Here is a 22,495-nt window from a genome sequence, read left to right as displayed (position 1 = left end):
TGACCCGCCCAGGTGCATGCCTACCTTTCTGGCTATCTTCCGTCATGCCCTTGGGAGTCCTAAATGCTGCATCTGTGACATTCGGTGTGCCATGCAGCCCATCAGAGGGTGTTTCGTAAGCAGAGCTTGGAGAGAATAGAGCTTGCATTGGGTCCATCTTCATAGATGATTGATGAAAAGGAGAAGGGAACAGCAGGAAATCCTGGTGAACAGTGGAGCAGGGCGCAGGGTGTAAAGAATAGAGGAAGGGTCTCAGGGAAGGAGGATAGAGAGATTCTCTATGTGCCTGCCTCCAGCTAACAGCGCTTTCCCTGGGGCCCAGGTCAGGAGTGAGAAGGGAAGAACAAAGACACCACTCCTGGGTGGGGCAGGTGACAGAACCAGAGTTTTCTGGGAGCAGGGGCAGTTGGGCAGTGCCTGCTGTGTCTACAGTAGGCAGGTGTGGGCACCAGCCACCACAGTCTAGTGGGAGGCCCCGGGGCCCAGGCTCTGGTGGATTTACCTTGGGCCTGGATGTTTGCCTTGGCAGTCCTGAAGCATTAGCCTTGGCCTTGACATGATTCCCCAGTGGCCAGAGAGCCAGGCCAGCACACCTGAAAGTCATTAGCTCGGGGTCCCATTTTGTTCTCACATTTCCAAGCAGCGACCTGCAGCCATGTGTGACGGGGCAGGCACTTTATCAACTGGCTTTCCCAGCCAACCCCACCCATTGACCTTCCTGTCTCCGTCAGTCTCCGCCCAAGAACTGCTAATCCCCCAAACCCAGAGCTAACAAGGACCTTTTCTTTCCTCTTTCAAAAATATTTATAAGATTTGACTATTATTTTTACAACCCATTTAAGTAAGTCTTCATCGTTTTTCCATTAATGAGAACTCTGAGGCTCAGAGTGGTTAAGTGATTTGCCCAGAATCACACAGCTAATAAGGTACAGAATCTAGGCTGCAGCGGAGGACTTTCTGATATCAATAGACTATTCAAGTGTGGGCCTCACACAACCGTCTCCCCCAAGCACTCTGGTCAGTTCGCCATGCTTCTTCCCAGCTATGACATGTGAACCTACCTTTCTCTTATTGTTGACTCAGGTTTGATTTGTCTAAACAGTAGTGACCCAAAACCATTCCTCTTTTTGTTATATTTACGGCTACATGGGTATCTTAATTTTGCATTCTTTTAAAGATATTTCCTCTAGAAACATATTTTTCTAGCTTATCTTTATATTTCTCTAAAGCAATGCTTCTCAGTCAGGAACACTTTGTTAGGGGATATTTGGCAATACCTGGAGATATTTTTGGTTCTCACAAATGAGGCCAGAGGGTAGCTCCCAGTGTCTCATAGGTAGAAGTTAAAGATACTGTTAAACATTCTATAATGCACACAATAGCCCTCCACATATATATGCAGGTGGCTCTAATGGTAAAGAACCTGTCTCCTGGCAATGCCGGAGACATGAAAGATGCAGGTTTGATCCCTGACTCAGGAGTCAGGAAGATCCCCTGGAGGAGGGCATGGCAACCCACTTCAGTGTTCTTGCCTGGACAATGCTATGGACAGAGAAGCCTGGTGGGCTACAGTCCATAGGGTCACACAGAGTCTGACACAACTGAAGTGATCTAGCACAGTATGTATATGTGTGTGTGTGTGTGTAAATAAATATATATATTTATATACACATATCCAACCCCAAACGTCAAAGCACCAAGCTGAGAAAATGGTCTGCAGCCACCAATAAGAGCACATGAAGATGCTTTCTCCAGACTGTGCAGTGCTAAAAATAAATACTTTCATTGACATTACGGCTCTAGAAGTCATTTATGTAGTACATTACAGCCTGCTGGCACCGGACCACTAGAGCTTTTCACGTACATCAGCTTGAAACTGACCGTGATGAAAATGTTTACACCAAGGAAATTGGCAGATGTGACATAGAGGGGATTTTTTTTTCCTGGAGCATTTAACTTATCAGTGCATTATTATCAACGTTTTATGTGAGAGGATCTTATATTAGCATATTTAATCTTCACCATAGTCTGAAATAACTAGTTTCATTATTTCAATTTAACATTAGTAAACTGAGGCAGAGAAAGCTAAAACAACTTGTCATGTGCAATATCATTAGTAAGTGATGGGGACAGGGTTTGAAACCAGGTGGTCCCACTCCAGAGCGTGCATGTTAAAGCCTATTCTGCCTGGTCAAACATCAATCACAGACAACTGTAATGCACTGTGTGTTCCTGAGTTGGTCCATTTCACATGGGAAAGTGGATATTTACATTAAATGTATCAGGTTTACAAATTTGGTAACTTGATAAATGATAGAATTTGAAGTATTTCCTTTAGGTGAATGTATAAATTCTAAAGTAATGAAGATTAAACAAACTCACTCAAGATTTTTTAGAATCCTAAGTTTTTCTTTAAATTTTGCTTAAATGTCACTTTTCAGTAAAATCTTCCCTAATCAATACTTTAAAACTGTTTCCCCATTACTTCCCCCAGAGGCCCACTCTGCCCCAGCTTCTTTCTCTATTTTCTCCACAGCACAAATTCCTTAAGACTACATCTGTTTCTTCTTTTTTTTTTTTTTTTCTTCAACAACTCTAACACCTAGAACAGCATGTGGCACATAATACACTCTCACAAAAAGATTTGTTGGGTGAATAAATAAATGACAAATACAAAGTCTTCTCCAAGAATAGAAAATAATCCCATCACTCATGAAAAGTTCTATGTTTGATACATATTTATGAGAAAGGCAAAGTAAGGTGGCGTACGCCCTTAGCAAATTTATTAAGCGTCTTTTTCAGTCGTCAAAAATGGAAAAGACAAATTAGACACCTAAAGCAATTGAGTTTGTTTAGCTGAATTGACGCTGCTCTTCTGAAATAGATGGAGTTTCTCCCTCAGTTCATTCCAGAGCACTAAGTATTTGTCTCCAAGATCTTTGAGGGTGGACGTGGGGCCCTTAGAACAGACACCCATGTATACTAAATAAAAGTGCACAAAATAGAATCTACCAGTGCTAAGGCTTCCAGGGGTCATGTTTTCTGAAGAAGGCCTCCTCCTCATCACTGGCTCCATGAGTGACACGCAAAAACAGAGTTCAAAATATCCTCTTAGACAGCAGCATGGTCATGGTTAATGCTTCAACCTGCCTGATGTTAGTGGAGAAGGAAATGGCAACCCACTCCAGTGTTCTTGCCTAGAGAATCCTGTGGACAGAGGAGCCTGGTGGGCTGCTGACCATAGGGTCACACAGAGTTGGACACGACTGAAGCGACTTAGCATGCATGCATGCATGCATTGGAGAAGGAAATGGCAACCCACTCCAGTATTCTTGCCTGCAGAATCCCAGGGATAGAGGAGCCTGGTGGGCTGCTGTCTATGGGGTCGCACAGAATCAGACACAACTGAAGCTACTTAGCAGCAGCGGCAGCAGCACCCTGATGCTAGATTATTGCAGAGAAGTATATAACAACAAAAAACACAGGTCAACCATTTAAATTTGAACTTCAGACTAAATGTTTTACACACACACACACACACACACATATATATCAAGTCACGAAGTTGTGTTTTACTGTGATCCCATGGACTGCAGTACACCAGACTTCCCTGTCCCCTAGCTATATGTATGAAAGTGAAAGTGTCAGTCGCTCAGTCGTATCTGACTCTTTGTAACCCTATGGACTGTCAGGCTCCTCTGTCCATGGCATTCTCCAGGCAATAATACTGGAGTGGGTTGCCATTCCCTTCTCCAGGGTATCTTCCTGACCCAGGAATTGAACCCAGGTCACCTGCGTTGCAGGCAGATTCTTTACCATCTGAGCCACAAGGAAGCCCATCTGTACGTATATAGATACAGATACATAGGCTTTATATATAAAGTATTTGTTGCTCATTTTTTTCTTCTGAAATTCAAGCCTAGCTGGATAGCCTATACTTTACCTGACAACCGTAACAGGGAGCTTAGGCAAGACTCTAGCGTTTCCTGGTTACTGTCAGGAACTCTGCCGCACAGAGCGCTGAGGAAGCAAGAATAGACACCGGCGACAGGAAACAGTCCTGGGATATGATCAGTCAACAACCATGAGCACAGGCAGTCTCTCCCTTCTGCTCCAGCAAATCATGATGTTTGAGAACCAGACAGCCCCATTCCCAGCAGTCACCTAAAACTTGGTTTTTTCCTTCGTTTTGTTTCCGCATCTACCTGCATCCAGCGATTTCCCTCTGGTCGGTTCTACTGTGGTAGCAGTGAGAGTTGTTCTGAAGCCTGGCTGACTCACAGAATGCAAGGGACCTCCTTAAAGATAGATCCTCCAGGTTTCACCTAGCAAGTAGGTTAGGGGTTGAACCTGGGAGTCTGTTTTCTTCTTCTTTTTTTTTTTAATCTGTTTGAGAGATTCTGATAATTAGCCATTTTGGGATACAACCTGTTTTGAGCCTGTGTCTGAATATCTCAGGTCTCCCGGACACTACACAGTTTCACAGAGGCAATGATAAAGGCTGGAATGAAAGATGGTCCATTCATGGGATGGGAGTGAAGGGGAAATAGAGCTCAGAATGTTGTGGAAGGAAGGCTCAAAAGCCTAATAAAGGGTTCACACAGTGCTGGGGAAATAATGAGTGGAAGGTCTAAGATTAAAGAGGTTGGCTTTCACCATGAGGAATCTGGGTCACAAATTGAAACTCCATAGGGAAAAAGCAGATAAAGGAGGTACTGCCCTGGGCCTGTTGGCAGTACAAAATCAAATTATTTGAAAAATCAATTCATCTCTCTGGATGTCTTTATATGTAAAATGAAGATTCTTTTTTTTTTAACATTCATTTATTGGAATGAGTATCCATGAGCCAATCATCTAGAGTATTAGAAGAGCAGCATGAATACAGTAGGGAAGATGCCTGCCTTCACAAAGCATACAGGCTATCAGAGAAGACAGACAGTAAACCAGGAGAAGGGAACAAATAGGCATGTTTATAACTAGTTATAGTTAGTGATTGCTAGTTAATGCTATAAATGGAACAAATAGTTACAGAAAAGGATGCTTTCAATAAATTAAACACACACACACACACACACCCCTCCCACACACACACACACACACACACACACACACACAGAGGTGTGAGTGTAAAGGACAAGAAGAAGATAAGCGTATCAGTCAATGTGTAGCCAGGAAAGAAAATCACAGGCCAGGTATTTCAATAGAGAGAATTTAATGCAGGGGACTAGCTTTAAAAATATAAGAAGAGTTAAAACAGCAAAGAAAAGATGAGAAAAATCCAGAGATTAGCAATTGTAGAGAGCCACTGCCTCATCTATGACTAAGGGCCAAAGGAAGTAAGTCCAGGAGGCTTGTGGACGGTGGAACTGTGGCAGGCTTGCTGCGACCATGAAAAGACAGAATGTGCAGGGGGAACTGGTGCTGCAACAGGAGTACAGTTGCTGCCAGAGATGTAGCCCCAGCTGCAGAGAGGGAGAACGTTACCTTACCTGCCTTAGTCCTGCCCTACTAGCTCCTGCCAAGTCCTTCCATTGGCAGGAGCTAGCTGTCAAGAGAGCCTGGAAATGTAGCTCCCTGTACTACAGGGCAGGTGGAGAGAAGGGTAGGAAATGCATCTGACTGCAAAGCAAATGGCCTGCACGAGTGGTAGATGATAGACCGGAGGATGAAATAGGGATGGTGCCAGTATCATCGAATTGCTATCGTGGAAGACAGGATGGCATGTGTGAAATCCTTGGCCCGGTCCTGGTGCATGATACACACTCAAGTTCCTATCAGTCTGATGACCTATTTTTTAGTGTTATTTTTAATATTTATTTTCATGTATTTCTTTGGCTGCACTGGATCTTAGTTGCAGTACATCTTCATTGCAGTATGCAAGATCTTTAGTTACAGCAGGCAAACCATTAGCTGCATTATGTGGGATCTAGTTCCCTCACCAGGGAACCCAGCTTCCCTGTATTAGGAGCATGGAGTCTTAGCCACTGGACCACCAGGGAAGTTCTCAATGACCTATTACTGACTCACCAAATTCATGCATGGGGATGGGACATCGGGCAAAGAAAACTGTCAGACTGGAGAAAGATGTGCATGAGAGCAAGGCAAGGACCCAGAGAGAACTGCAGTGCCAGAACAGGATCAGATCAGATCAGATCAGTCGCTCAGTCGTATTCGACTCTTTGCAACCCCATGAATTGCAGCACGCCAGGCCTCCCTGTCCATCACCAACTCCCGGAGTTCAAGGGACTATGAAATAGCCTTAGCAGGTGCCTGGTTTCTTTACAGGTCCTGCAGGACAGACTGTGTCTAACATTGGATCTGAGACCCGGCTCTCAGAGCAAGGCATGAGTCATGTTCAGCCAATGGGCCTAGGTGACGTGATCGTACACCCACCTGAGTGGATAAAGTTGCACTTGGGAGTAAAGAAACTCTGTCTTGGGAAAGCTAATTGTCTCTATCCCCTTTCCCCTACTTATGGCTGGTAACTGGTCAGAGAGAGTGATATTCGGGACCTCCTGGATGTGACTGGGCGAGCATAGTGAAAATATTGCATAGAAAAGTGCTCCCTCGCATGAGGAATCAGACGACTCCGTTTCCTAGAGACCAGTGCAGCTAGATGTATCACCGGGTGATGTACTTGGTCGATCATACAGGGTGCGGGGAACTCACAAGGCACACTGCAAAGGAGGCCACAAGAAGCAGGAAGATCTTTACGTATCAACAGTTCCCCCTTATGGGAAGATTATGCTGGAAGAAGGTGAGTTTAGAAGTTAGACAAACCTGGATTTGCACTGCTTAGAAACATGGTATTGGGAAAAGTTTCTTCTTGTTTCCTTACCCACAAGCTGGAGATAATAATGTATATATACCTCATACATAGAGTCAAAAATACAGAGTGATAAAGTATATAAAAGAAACTGTATATAAAACAATCCATTCATTTATTAACTCACTGAGCATTTATTATCCCACTACATTGAAAGAACATGGTGAAGAAAATGAACATGGTCTGCTTTACGGACACTGCAGGAGAGAAATACATGAAACATTGTGCTTAAAAATAATTTCACTATGATGAAGAAGCTGCTAAAGGAGAGCTAAATTCTGAAGCATCAGGAAAAAGGTGGGTCCTGTGTAACTTTGGTGTTTTCTTTCACTATTTCATCTTGTCCTCCTGTAGCAAGTAGTGTCAGTGCCTACCCACACGTCCTGGGCTATATCCCTTCAGTGTGCTCAGAATACACACCAGTGTCTGCAACTCTTTGCTTGTAGCTTTTTTCCAAAGCAGCTGAAGGCTGCCATGCCCTCCTTCAGGCAGACAGGAAGTGCTAGAAATAACACCCCTGGGAACCATCTTCCGCAGCCCCGCCCCGCACATGGAGGAATTCTGAGGCATTCATTGTCTGCCAGCACGCCCTTAGGGGAATAAGTTCCAGGTGCCCACAGTGTGGTTTGCTAGCTTACCTTTTTTGGCTGCTGTCCCTTTTTCTCACTTCCACGTTCCCCTACAGGTGTTTTCTGCACCTCCTAAATACACTACTTACACCAAATTCCTTGACTCGGTCGTTCTTATGAGGACCTAAAGCAAGACAAGGGCTTCCCTGGTGGCTCAGTGGTAAAGAATCGACCTGCCATTGCAGGAGATGTGGGTTTGATCCCTGGGTCGGGGAGATTCCTCGGAGAAGGAAATGGCAACCCACTCCAGTATTCTGGCCTGGGAAATCCCATGGACAGAGGAGCCTGAGAGGCTCCATTCCATAGCGTCATAAAAGAGGTGGACACAACTTAGCAACTAAACAACAACACCAGCAAAAAAAAAAACAAAAGAAGTCTTCACTCAAACTCATCTGAGTCCCTAAGCTTTGATATCCTCCCACGTTGGGCACAAAATGCATCCATAAACGCATAAACAGACTTGTTGGAATAGATGGATCTTATCATATAGGATCTAAACCAGGACATTCTGGAGCATGAAGGGGGTGCCATTAAAAGAACATCAAGAAAATATTGTGCTGGACAAACTGGTTCATGGTCATCCAGTCTCAATGATGCTTTGAACTTTCCAGTAAGGTGTCCAGGCCAGCATCCTGGTGGCTGACCAGTGGGGTGAGCACTCCTCAAAGAGAAGGCATCATAGCTACTTAGCTGACCTGTCAGAACCTCGGGGCCTCACAATCCCAGAGCTGGCAAAACCGAGGCACCCTGGACACCAGGAAGAACCTTTGTACCTAGCGCACTCGCACAAACTCACAGCTTTTAGGAGAAAAATAACACAGGTTTGTCGACCGTCACCTCCTTTGGGTGGCTGCAGCTTTTTAAGAGCCAAAGGGTCCCCAGTGAATGTGGATCACAACAGCACACAAGAAATGATTGACTGGGATAGCTTTGCAGGGGATGAAGGCTTGATGTTGGAGTCCTGCTCGGCTGGCACATTTCCTGTGCACGGGGGCTGCTCTGGGTGCTTAGGGGGCAGGGAGGAGGGGTTCTCAATGAAGGAAGTTTCTATGCAAACCCTGCAAGCCCTCACCGATCAGGTTACAGCTTCGCTTCGCTAATTCCCATTGAGTTTTTCTTTCCTCCCAAACATTTCAACTCAGATAGCTATATAAGTTCAAATGTTCTTTTATAGAGGGAAATAAACAGCTTTTATAGCCTGAAAACAGCAAGCTTAGGGATCAACTGCTCACCGCTGAAGCAGGCATGTTTAAGTTGAAGAAAGAGATGGCATTCTTTCCTTATTGTTAGCTGTATTTTTTCCCCAAAACTAATAGGCAGTAGAGTATAAATTAGCTGCCTTCTAAGTTGCCAGGGAGAGAAGTGAATGCATTGAACTCTGGGCATTTTGCTACAAGGCTGCCCCCGTCTGGTTCCCACCACAATGCGATTTCTGGAGAAATCCAACTGTTGTAAGAAAGAGCAGTTCAGAGTTGGGGCAAGTCAAGGTCAGGGGCCTGGCTGCTGCTTACTCTTTTTCCACCTTCTAGTTACCATTTCTGTCTTCTCAACACATCCTACACTTGTTTCTAAGAGCCAAAATATATAACTGAGGTTAGAGAGAATTTGGACAACCCGCAGTTCCAAACTATGATGGACGGGTGAGGTTGAAAGGCAGAGGAGCGTGGGAATAACAGGAACAGACGGGACCCACACTCTCCTGTGCTAACACTGGCCGTTCCATTCCAGGAGTAACTGCAGAGTCTATCGATGTCCCTCCCTTAGCCTCTGGTGGTTTGCTGGCTATGTTTGGCATCCCTTGACTTTTAGAAGCATCGCTTCGATCTCTGCCTTAATCTTCGCATGGTGTTCTCCCCACATATATGTCACTGTGTCCAAATTTCCCCCTTTATATAAGGACTTCAGCCACATTGGATTAGGGCCCATCCTAATGACCTCATTTTAACTTAACTGATTATCTCTGCAATGATCCTGTTTCCAAATAGGTCACTTTGTGAGGTGCAGCACTGGGGTTTGAGATGTCAGTATATGAATTGAGGGGGGGAGGTCGCAATTCAATGCGCTTAACCACGCCCATTCTGTGAGTCAATGCAACAGAGTTGAGAGCTCTCCCCACCTCCCTGGGCACACATTTAATTTTTCATAAAAAATGTTCATTATATAGCAACAGTATCAGTGAACTTCAACTGTCCAACTATCTTCTACACTGGTCTGTTAAGTTACACAAGATCGTGGCCCTTTAGTCCAAGGATGTTCAGGGAACGTTTCTGGGAGAAACAAGAGGGAAAGCATGAAGAGCAAAGTCATAAAATTGTTGACAGCTATCTCCTTTCACAAAAGGAGGGCTCTAGAGGTACACTTGTAGGGCCCCTTCTCCACTGCCTTAAAACCATGATTCATCCACTCACTTTTCCTGCTCTTTCTGTTTTTTTTTTTCTTTATTTTAAATTTCCAACTCTCCTTACTCCCCGCTGCCACCAAGACACTTAGCACCTGCATCCCCACTCTGCTGAGTCTCAACAGCTATTGTCAAGAGGACGAAGGAAGTACGGAAAACTGGGAGTTTACCAAAGCATTCCTAATACAATTCATAGGCTGTCAGCAGTTGTTTATGCCTTCATATTAATCCGGGATTTATATTTATTTTATTCGGATGATATCATATGATGCTTAATTGCTTTGGAGAGTTTAGAATTGCTTTTGTAGAACTATGGGGCTTGAGTCATGAATCCTAATGCCTTGCTGCTAACAGGCTTTTGTCAGGCTTTTGTCATGCTCCAGAGGATGTTTCCTGTCTCTTCTCATTCAGAAGAGAGTGCTCACACCCTAGTGAGTTAATAAAAGTGGAGAGAGAGTGTGATCTTGATCTTGCAGCAGGCTTTCGCAGAAGCTCTTAGTTGGGGCTGCATATGCCAGACACATTTGAAGCACTTGCCAGATCCCTAGCCCTTAGCTTGGAAATGTTTCTCCCAGCCCATCTTTTAAGAGAGACCATTTTAAAGAAAGACCAAGATAGTGTCACCTACAAATTGGCACTTGCCATCTACCTCTACAAGGATGGAGGAGCCTGGTGGGCTACAGTCCTTAGGGTCACAAAAAGTTGAGCATGACTGAGCAGCTGAGTATGTCGCCCATATATGCACACTGGTCTATCTGCCAGGCACACCTTGTCTCCATACGTGTGTTCACATCGTTCCTCCAGTGTTAATGCCCCTCCTTCCCTCTCTTCCTTAAACTCCCTGCTCATACTCACCCTCCAAAGTCCTATATGCATGTCGCCTCTTTTCTGTTTAACTTCTCCTAATATGCTGGTGGGGCTTCCCAGGTAGCACTAGAGGTAAAGAACCCTCTTGCCAATGCAGGACACTGTAAGAGACCTGGGTTCAGTTCCTGAGTAGGGAAGATCTTCTGGAGGAGGGCATGGCAACCCACTCCAGTAGTCTTGCCTGGAGAATCCCATGGACAGAGGAGCCTGGGGGAATACAGTCCATGGGGTTGCACAGAGTTGGACACGACTGAAGCGACTTAGCATGCACTCACTGCTGATACTGGGAAAGCATCTTGTACCCCTCCCAATGTTTCATGTATCTCCTGCCTAGCTCTCTTGTCACATTTATCCCATTCTGTGGTTGGACCAAGAAACAAAAACCATGCTAAGGTGTAAAGACAGAAAATAAAAACCGAAGCTATGCCAAGTATTGAAGACAGGAAACTATGCCAAGTATTGAAGACAGGGAAAGGTTGTATAGGTGCTGAAAAAGCTCAGAAGCCAAGGAACATGATCTGAACCCTGGCTAAGGTGTGAATCCCTGAATTTCAGTCTCAGCCTCTGGGTTAATCTTAGGACTTCCCTAGAATCACCAACCCCAGCTCAGAACAGCACAATCCGCTGAATGCTGAAATGAGCAGTGCTCAGTAATTCCAAACAAGTGATGGGAACATCTTAGACTATGTGTTCTTTCCCTAGCCCTTCAAATTACTAAGTTCTTCTCATCTGTCACTTGGTGGTGAGTAATTCCGAGTGGTTCCCTGGAAAGACTGAATTGCAGCTTGTGTGCTGTTGGGCCAATGACCATGGATTTTCCCTTGCCTTCTCCACTCAGCCTCCAAGGAGGGAATGTGGATCAGGACATTCTCTTCTGGGAAACAGAGAAAGAAATGCTCTGGGGAGTGGTGTGTGTGTCCCTTGTAAAGAGAGTATCAACCAGGCCCTGGGGATTGGTGACGTGGTTCTGTTGAAGGTGTGTTTAACAAAGTCTTGATGCAACTTCCCATTGGTCTCTCTTCATCCTTGAGAATTAATCCTATAAACTAACATCTATTGCTACTTATTATTTACCAGGGCTTCCCTGGTGGCTAAGCAGTAAAGAATTTGCCTGCCGTGCAAGAGACACAGGTTTGATTCCTGCATCAGGAAGATCACTGGAGAAGGAAATGGAAACCCACTCCAGTATTCTTAACTGGGAAATCCCATGGACAGAGGAGCCTGGTGGGCTACAGTTCATGGGTCACAGAAGAGTCGGACACGACTAAGCAACTAAACAACAATTATGTACCAGGCACCATGCTAACTCATTTGTACACGTTATTTCATTTCAAACTCATAATGCTTGGCAGAGCAGGTATCATCATCAATATCCCATTTTACACATGGGCAAACTGAGGCTCAGAGAGGGAAAACAACTCAGAGCAAACAGTGGTGGCGGAATTTGAATCAAGGAGTATCTAAATCTAGGCCCCCGGGGTTATTCTTGACTCTCCAGTTCCGACATTTGCTCACATCTTAAAGAAGAGTATGACACTGAACAATTTTTGACACCTATCATACATTAGTCAGCCAACAACCACTGCCCTAAGGGCATGGAGAGATAGGCAAGGCCACCATTCACCCCAGCTTACCCAGTTAATGCCAGGTGTCTCAGCACTCCAGTGGGGCTGGCATTGATTCCACTCCCATCATTCTTAAAAATCTCAGGTTTGGGACTTCCCTGGCAGTCCAGTGGTTAAGACTCCACATTTCCACTGCAGGAGGCATGGGTTCAATCCCTGGTCAGGAAACTAAGATCCTGCTGGTGGCATGGCCAAAAATAGAAAGAAAAAGTCTCAGGTTTAATGACACAGTACGTGATCACTCAATATAGAGGCAATGTTTGCTGCGATGCCTGGAGCAGAGTGATTTCTTGCAAAGTATTAATTTAATTGAAAGATACTCAATTCCCTGTGGAGCAGTATCATCCCCAAACCGAGGTGGCACCTCCTACACACAGTCTGCATCTCTTAGAGGAGGCAGGTGAGGTTCTCACAACCAGAAATGACCCTAACCCCTAGTCCCCTGCCCCACTATCCCAACACATCCTCTTCCAGGAACAACACTGGAGCCAGAGATTGAAGCAGCCGTGGTTTAACCCCATGCCTCTGAACCAGAGGGCCCCCCACCCTTGACCCTGGAAGCCTAACACTGTGATGTGGTGTCCACTCCCTGGTTCTCCCACTTTCCTTACATCCTCTCACAGTCTGCACATGTGGGCTTTTCCCTCCCCAGAGTGTGGTCACTAATAACTCTCACTCCTGATGAATAGCCCCAGCACTGTCGGAACCGCACAGTCAAGGAATGTCCGTATCTGCCAGGCCTGGGTCATGCTGGTGTCAGTGGCCTCAGCCCTCTCTGTGGTCACTGTTGGCACAGGTTTAAAGGCATTCGTCAGTCCCAGCTACACCCCTGTCCTTGGGGGACCCCACCTTTGATCTTTCACAAGCCTCTCTCCATAACCACATCCCAGCTCTCGCAAGTTGTAAACGGCCGTGTCCATCCTCTGCAGAGGCCACTGGTCTTCTGGGCATCTCTTTCTTCTGTGGCACAGCTGAAGCCTTTGTGCATGTTGGTCCAGGTGCTGGCACGCTTCCATCTCCTGTCCTCTGCCTGGCTGAGTCTTTCTCACACCTTATGTCTCAACTGACAAGCCATCCATCTTGAGAGGCCTCCCAAGATCACCTCTGCTGAAGTATCCCTAAAGTGAAAGTGTTCGTCGCTCAGTTGTGTCTGAACTCTCTGTGACCCCATGGACTGTAGCCCGCCAGGCTCCTCTGTCCATGGAATTCTCCAGGCAAGAATATTGGAGTGGGTAGCCATTCTTTTCTCCAGGGGATCTACTCCACCCAGGGATGGAACTTGGGTCTCCTGCATTGCAGGAAGATTCTTTACCATCTGAGCCACCAGGGAAGTACAAGTTAAGTTACTATATTTAGCTTCATTGTTTGGTTTCTCCACTGGAATATAAGGCCCACAAGGCCAGGTCCAATGCCTGAATTTCCAGCACTATCTCCCCTGACCTCCCAGCACTATCTCCCCAGGTTGGGCGCAGGCTGGCCCACTATTGTGAGAGGTGACTGTGTGTCCTCTGTACCACGCTCTATCTCCCAGGCTTGTGACTATATATATTTGTCCAAAAAGCATCACTTGGGGTTTCACTTTTGCATCCAGCTGGTAAATGATTCAACTTTAAAAAAAAATATTTTCCATCTAATTATTTATTTTATTTTATTTATTTGGCTGTGCTGGTCTTAGTTGTGGCATGTGGGATCTAGTTCCCCCATCAGACCTCAAACCCAGAGCCTGTGCATCAGGAGTGCAGACTCTGAGCCACTGGACTACCAGGGAAATCCCTGATGCCATCTTAAACTCCATGAATTCTTTAAAGTTGCAGATAACAGTTCATGCTTATATGTGGTTATTTTATTATTCTAATTCAAATTGTCATTGTTATGCTTGAAGGGTCTTGGGTAAAAGTGAAGTTATGGAAATTATTGTTTACTGAAGGCTACTCTGTGCCATGAAGGCTACTCTGTGCCATGAAACTGGGCATGAAACTGTCACAGAATCCAAAGCAACCGTGAAAATATTCAGAGTGTGTGTGCTCAGTTGCCTCAGTCATGCCTGACTCTTTGTGACCCTATGGACAGTAGCCCTCCAGGATCCTCTGTCCATGGAATTCCCCAGGCAAGAATACTGGAGTGGGTTTTCATGCCCTCCTCCAGGCGATCTTCCTGAGCCAGGGATCAAACCCCCATCTCCTGCATTGCAGGCAGATTCTTTACTGCTGAGCCACTGGGCCACTGCAATGTAAACTATAACCTGGGTGGCTTTTACACAGCAAAACATTTTTCTCACATTTCTGGAGGTTGGGAAGTCCAAGACTCAGTGTCTGGTAAGAGCCCACTTTCGGATCTGTCAACAGTGCCTTCTCACTTCATCCTTCCATGGGTGGCACAGGAAGCTCTGTGGGGTCTCTTTTAAAAGGACACTAATCCTATTCATGAGGGGTCCACCCTCATGACCTAGTAACCTCCAAAGACCCCACTTTCTGATATCATCACCTTGGGATTTAGGTTTCAACTCATAAATCTTGGGGGACACAAACATTTGATGTATGGGCTTCCTCGGTGGCGTAGTGGTAAAGAATCTGCCTGTCAATGCAGAAGATGCAAGAGACACAGGTTTGATTTCTAGGTCAGGAAGCTACTCTGGAGTAGGAAATGGCAACCCATTCCAGTATTCTTGCTTGGAAAATTCCATGGACGGAGGAGCCTAGTGGCTCATGGGGTTGCAAAGAGTTGGACGTGACTGAGCACACACACACAAACATTTAATGTACAGAAGCAACTAAAATATATACATATGGGAAATTGCTTTGCGAACAGTGGTGTGGTATCTAGAAAGCTGTCTAGCAATGCTGCTTTCTGTGGTTTGGTGATGGTTAGCTTTAGTCCTGGCAGCTATAATTGACCATTACTTTTGATGGTTAAAATTATGATAAACCTCAACTCAAACTAGTTTAAATGACAAGGGGGAATTCGAAGGTCCATGCAACTCAACAGTTTAACGGTATCACTTCCAGGCTACAGCCCATGGGATCATAAAAGAGTCGGACACAACTTAGTGACTAAACAACAATGGCAATAACTCCCAGTGCAGTATGACCCAGGATTTAAATGTGATATTAAGGAATGGAGTTCTGTCTCACCTATTTTTGGCTGTGGTTTTTCAGGGTAGGCAACATTTTCTGAAAAGCTCTTCTCCAGGTCTGATTAGAACCACCAACAGCTTCTGAGGTTTACCTTCTTCCTTATTCACATCCAGTATGTGCTGGGGGGAGGAAGGAGGGATACAGACATCACAGAATTCAAAGCAACTGTCTTGGACTATTCAGACTTCTATAGCATAAACTATAACCTGAGTGGCTTTTGATTTCATCAACCTAAGGGACCTTCTGATTTCATCCTCTGAAAAAAGAGGCTGTCTTCTTACAACCTCAGAACATGTCTCCTTGGGCTGAGGATGTTCACCTGAGGATACATGCTGGATCCTGAAGTCTTCACCATGGCCCGAATGGACTGGTTGTCTTAAGTCAATCAGATATTTTGGGCTGACCATCAATCCCATCATAAAGGCACAGTGAGGGGATGGGAGAAGGGTGAGTTCCCTGTTGGCAGTTAGCACAATCTAGGAGGAGAAACCAGTCATGAGAGCTGGGGAGAGAACCAAGAAACGTTCCTGCTATAACTTAACTCTATAGTCATGATGCTCTGCTTAGAGCTCAGTCATTCATTTGCTCTTTGAAGGGACTCCATTCTAGCATCTGCCTTTTACCAGAGGAGCTAAAGATACAGACATGATCATGACTGGACCACGGCTTGTGTATGAAGAGCCCAAAGAGGAGGTTATTACCTATAGGCTACACAGCAGAGGTGGCATCTTCCTTGGATCTTAAACAATGTCTGGTTTTCCTGGCAGAAAGTGTGGGGTGAGGGTGAGGAGTGGAGGGAAGCCACTGCAGCAGTCACGTGTCATTTCTGAACAAGCCCCAGGAATGGAGGAAAGTTGCATGAAGACAATCCAGGAGGAAGGGATGAAAGTGACAGGAGGGAAGAAGAAAAAGAAGGTGAGCCATGTTGAGATGGGCCAGATGTACCACTGTTCAAAGAGCTAGTGAGGTTTCATATTAGTCGATCTTAACCACAGGTCTAAACAATTGACTAAACAATTAGAAAGATATAAGTTTTCTTCTTAAATTTTAACATAGAAGAATATAAATTCTAGGAGACTTCCCTGGTGATCCGGTGGTTATTAACCCATCTTGCAGTGCAGAGGACGTGGGTTCAATTCCTGGTTGACGAACTAAGATCCCATGTGCCAGGGAGTGACTAAGCCCGAGCTGGAGCTAGTAAGCCCGCAACTATGAGCCCACATATCACAGCTAGAGAGCTCGTGCTACATGACAAAAAACGCCACATGATGCAACTAAGACCCGAATCAGCCAAATAAACAAATACTTTAAAAAAAATGTAAAAAAGAAATACAAATTCTATATGGCCTAAAAAGTTAAAGAGCAAAATGAATACTAGTCCATTGTATTACTCAGCCATTAACAGTCACACAATAATGCCATTTGCAGCAACATAAATGGACTTAGAAATTATACTAAGTGAAATAAGCCAGACAGAGAAAGACAAATATTACATGATAAGACGTATGTGGAATCTAAAAAAATGATACGAATGAACTTATTTACAAAATAGAAATATATTCATAGATGTAGCTGACACACTTACAGTTACCAAAGGGGAAGGGGGTTGGAGATAAATTAGAAGTGTGGGATTAGCACATACACACTACTGTATATAAGACAGATGACCAAAACCTGCTGTATAGCACAGGAAACTATATTCAATACCTTGTAATCTGTAATGGAAAAAATCTGAATGATAATTTTTATATATATATATGTATAACTGAATCATATTTATATAATGTTGTACACTTGAAACTTACACAGAATTGTAAATCAGTTACACTTCAATTAAAACGTAAAGAAAGAAATATCCAAATGAAAACATAAAATATACTCCTGCCCTAGGAATAATGCTAATATTGTAAGTATTTCACCAAGGGTAAAAAAACATGACTGAAACTGAGGCATAAATATTTGAACTCTCTCAAAATTAACAACTAAGCATCTAAAATTTGAAAGAAGAGAATGAAGAAAATATTAGCCACATACATGAAGGCAAATATTTGATATCTTCAATAATAAACAAGAGCTTATGAATTAATTAGGAAAAAATATAGAAATGGTCAAAAATCAGAGAAATGATAGACAAGATCATGAACATACGTTTAATCTTTTTGTTCACAAAATAAATGCAAATGAAAGTAATTATAAGTTTTCTATCAAAATGACAAGGAACTTTTGGTATTCTTATTTTGTTTCTTTTACATGATGCTTACCAACGCAGGCATGTTTTGGAAACACTGTCCCTCCACTGGCTCTTAAATATTTATTACTCACACATATAGAACTTGGCCCAGCATGTTTCTGAGCACTTCTAAATGTATTAATCTGTTTATTCACACAAGGAAACTTAGTTACAATGCAGGTATGTGATGAAGATCCCATCTGTTAAGGCGGAGAACGGGGGACTTCCCTGGTGGTCCAGCGGTTAAGACTTGGCCTTCTAATGCAGGGGGGTGCAGGTTCTATTCCTGGTTGGGGAGCTAAGATTCCTATATGCCTTGCAGCCAAGAAAGCAAAACAAAAAACAGAAGCAATATTGTAACAAATTCAATAAAGACTTTAAAAATAGTCCACATCAGGGGGAAAAAAAAAAAGTAGAACAGGCTTTTGAATGTGGGCATTTTGACCCTGGGAATTTGTGCTTTAACCATTACTATCCCTTACTGTGTGTTTAATCCCAAACAAGATGGATGGACAAAGAAAGCCATGAGGATTAGGTCGGAGGAGAGAGGATGATCATAAAGTCCACACTGTGTGGATGACAAGCAATAATGAGGAGACATTTTAAAGGCGAAGCAATCACTTCCACTATATTCACCATGCATTTGTCCGAGCTCTTGTATAGCAAGGAAATATTTGATATCTTCAATAATAAATGAGATTTTATAAACGAATTAGGAAAAATTATACATAAATTGTCAAAAATCAGAGAAATAATAGATAAGATCATGAAAATACGTTTAATCTTTTTGTTCATAAAATGAATGCAAAGGCCAGTAGGGGTTAAAAAAAAAAAGCTAGAAACTTTTACTTCTGTTACCAAGGAGCTGATGGAGAGAAGCAGTTTCCAGTAGTCAAGTTTGCTCCAATAATCAGGGAAGATTCTGTTTAAAGAATATTTTCTCTGTCATACATTCACAAATGATTCTGGTCTGCCTGGCTCAGAAATGTGGGACTTGACCTTGCCAGGAGGGAGAGGTGCACCCTCAGGGCCCCGAGGCATCCCTGAAGGCAGAGGGCATGGCCTGCTGGAAGAAGCCCTGCTCTACAGAAACTGCAGAAGTGAAGCCTGGGGTCTGAGGGTCTCCAGCCCAGAGGTCTATTCTTGGACCCCCTCCCTACACTGGTACTATGCTCCCCTGGGTGCTTAAGGATTCTTTGCTCAGGGACTTTATCCACAGGGCAAGCCATCCTGCCACACTGCAGTGGGGAAGGCGGCCTCCATTCCGGGACAAGAATGGCACAACTTGTTTTAGGAGATGCTGAGAAAAAAACCAGCTGTATCTGTTGTTTCTTGTTGTTTAGTCACTTAGTCGTGTCTGACTATTTTGCGACCCCATGGACTGCACCCTGCCAGGTGCCTCTGTCCATGGGATTTCCCAGGCAAGAATACTGGAGTGGGCTGCCGTTTCCTTCTCTGGGGGATCTTCCCGACCCAGGGACTGAACCCATGTCTCTTGCATTGACGGGCTTCCCTTGTGACTCAGCTGGTAAAGAATCCACCTGCAATGCAGGAGACCTGGTTTGATCCCTGGGCTGGGAAGATCCCCAGGAGACGGGAAAGACTATCCACTCCAGTATTCAGCCTGGAGAATCCCATGGACTGTATAGTTCATGGGGTCACAAAGAGTCGGACACGACGGAGCAACTTTTACTTTCACTTCACTTTCTCCTGCATTGACAGGCAGATTCTTTACCACTGAGCCACTTGCAAAGCCTGATCAGCTGTATATGTTGAACCAAATGGCCCAGCAACGCCATTCCTTGAAATATACCCAAAAATGATGAGTGTTGATGTTCACCAAAGACACGGACAAGAATACTCAAAGCAGTTTAATTCAAAAAGCCCCAAACTGGCAACAACTCTGAGGTCAACCACAGAATAAAAGAAATTATTGTGGTGTATCCACACCATGGGCCAGCTGACACACACACTGACACTTGCCTGAGCCTCACAGATGTGCTGAAGGACAAGAGCCAGACACCAAGATAGCACACTGAGTGGTTCGTTTAGATGAAGTTTAAGAACAGAAAAGGCTAATTATATGGCCAGAGGTCAGTGAGTTCCCCCTATGGACTGTATCAATTGGGAAGGAACAGGTGTTTGGGGGCTGCTAGAAACATCCTCCATTGTGATCTGAGTGGTGGTTACACAGATGTCTGCATAGGTAAAATTTCATCAACCTGTACTATTGATTTGTAGACTTTACTGTATATGAATTACATCTAAAAACTACTAAGATACTTGGACAGAAAGGCTTCTACTGTCTTACTGTGTTCCTGAACAGTATGCATGGAATTCAAATGTTTAGAGGTTGAATAATCTATTTTTGTATCATAAAAGTGATTCAATTCCCCTAAAGCCAAAGCATATCATAAAACTCCAGATAATTTCACATTCCCAGTATTGCACACAGATTCACATTTGAATATAGCGTTAAGCCAAACGAGGAATGTCTGATTAAAGGTAACAATGAAAGCTAGTGTTTATATAACCCTTACTGTGCACTGGGCATTATCTAAGCCCTTCAAGTATTGACATACGAGTGGTCACTACCACCATGATCATTTCTAGGCTGTATATTTGAGAACAAGAGGGCAGAAAGTGTAGGTGATTGCCTAAGATCCCACTGTTAGTAATTAGCAGCACTGGAAGCCCAAATCCAGGCATTCCTGGCTCTAAGAACCATGCGCTCAACCCGACCTCATATTTCTCCTGTTCAAATAGTCACCTCTTTTCAAGTACGGCGGTTGCCATCTTTATCTCAAGAATGTTACTCTTAGCAAAGTCTCGTTCTCAGCACTAGCATCAGCCACTGACTTTGCCTGGGTTCTATTTATGTTGAAATGATACTCTATGCAGATTGCAATAAAGACTATTTTCTAAAGACTGTTTTGAATTCTGTGTTTTAATAACAGAATTCAATCTTTCAAATAAAAATTTATCCCAGGATAGATAAAACGTTGACTTCTGTCAACTGACATGGGAGGTGTAGGTGGGGGCCCCTGGAAGAAGATGAGGTTGGGGGAGGGGGAGGAGGCAAGGATCTTGGCAGCAGATCCCTTCCCTGGGACTGGACCGCACCTGGATTTTCACCCAAGAAAACTTCAAACCATAGAATCCCAATCATACCCTCATAAAAGTAAGTGAAAACAGAGATGGTATTTTTCATGAAGATGGAAACATTCTGAAACAGAGTTATAGACTGGCAGGCAGCACCCCATAATGCCAGTTTGAAGTTGGCTTTCACCAGCTGCTGCAAAGTGACCTGAATTTGATTCAGAAATAGTGCTGTATCGCATCCCACTATAATATAACAAAAGGTATATTGATAAAATATTGAATGTGGTCAACCCAAGGACCATGCCCACTTTAGGCTTTAAAGAACCATTTTGCAGCAAAATTCTCCAGGCCTCAAGTCTTCAAATGACACTCATCTACCTCCCTCAAGGACTGTTCCTTGGACTGGGATGCAATCTGTTTTCCGAAGTGTGAATATCCCTTGACCTTCCTGTGATTCAGTTTTGAAAAATCTTCACTTTCGCACTTTATATATTGACAATCCTGAAACAGGAGCTTCCCAGGTGTTTCAGTGGTAAATAAACTGCCAATGCAGGAAATGCAGGTTTGATCCCTGGGTCAGGAAGATCCCCTGGAGAATGAAATGGCAACCCACCCCAGTATTCTTTCCTGGATAATCTATGGACAGAGGTGCCTGATGGGCTACAGTCCAAGGCGTTGCAAAGAGACAGACATGACTGAGAGATGGAGCACACAATCCTGAACCAACTGTTCTATGTCAATATTGTTTTTAGCTTTTGATTTAATTTTAAAAATTAATACACATACACGAAAAAAGAAAGAAATTAAATAAAAATTCAAACATCAAAAAGAGTATCCTAGAGGTAAATTTTCTTCCTATCCCAGAATGGCAGGTGTAACTATAGTTATTTCTCTTTTATCTTCCCCAAATTCCCTCTGTAAGACTGGCATGTATGTCTGTATGTGTCCTTCATGTTTCACTTTACACACTTCTCTGAATCATGCCATTGTTCTCTTCATTTGTTTGTTCTTTGGTTTTACTAGAAAATACGTCTTACAAGGTTTGCTAAAGTTTTACTAAACTCTATGTAAAATTAGCTTTACCTAATTTCCCATGTATTGATGAAAGCAGCTATTCAACTAGTTTCCATCAATAGGTTTTTAGGTTGTTATCAATACTTGATCATTATAAGCAATGTTACAATAAGCCTCCTCAGTTATTTCATGACACTCAGATGCAGGATACATTTCCGAAAATCCAGTTGCTGGAGCAAATTTTATGTGCACTGAAAAAAAAAAATAGATGTTGGCAAACTGCCTCCTACTCACACTCCAAATAGTTAAGGACAATCCCCAGCACTGGGTATCATTAATTTCAAATAACATTTAAGCTAAAGAAGGAGGATTTAGAGGTATGGCATGCGGGTTGCTCTATGCCAGCCATGAGTGCAATTTATGCAGAGGTACCATTTCATCAACAGTACAGTGGTTATTTAATCAATAATCCAACTCCTGTAGACCAAATGCAGGAGTTCTCCAAGGTGTATAAGAATGGGAAAGCTGAATCAGGGTCAGTCATTGACCCATGCTGTCTGGTAGATATCTGGAACCTAGGTCTGTGGCCAGTGCCAAAGCTCTTCTGAACCTTAAAGACAGAATCAAAATCAGCCAGGATGCCAATCTGCCTACGAACTGGATTCCAAGG

This window comes from Bos indicus, chromosome 13, assembly GCF_029378745.1.
Source record: "Bos indicus isolate NIAB-ARS_2022 breed Sahiwal x Tharparkar chromosome 13, NIAB-ARS_B.indTharparkar_mat_pri_1.0, whole genome shotgun sequence".
NCBI classification, from domain to species: Eukaryota; Metazoa; Chordata; class Mammalia; order Artiodactyla; family Bovidae; genus Bos; species Bos indicus.
Note: the sequence above shows the minus strand (reverse complement) of the source record.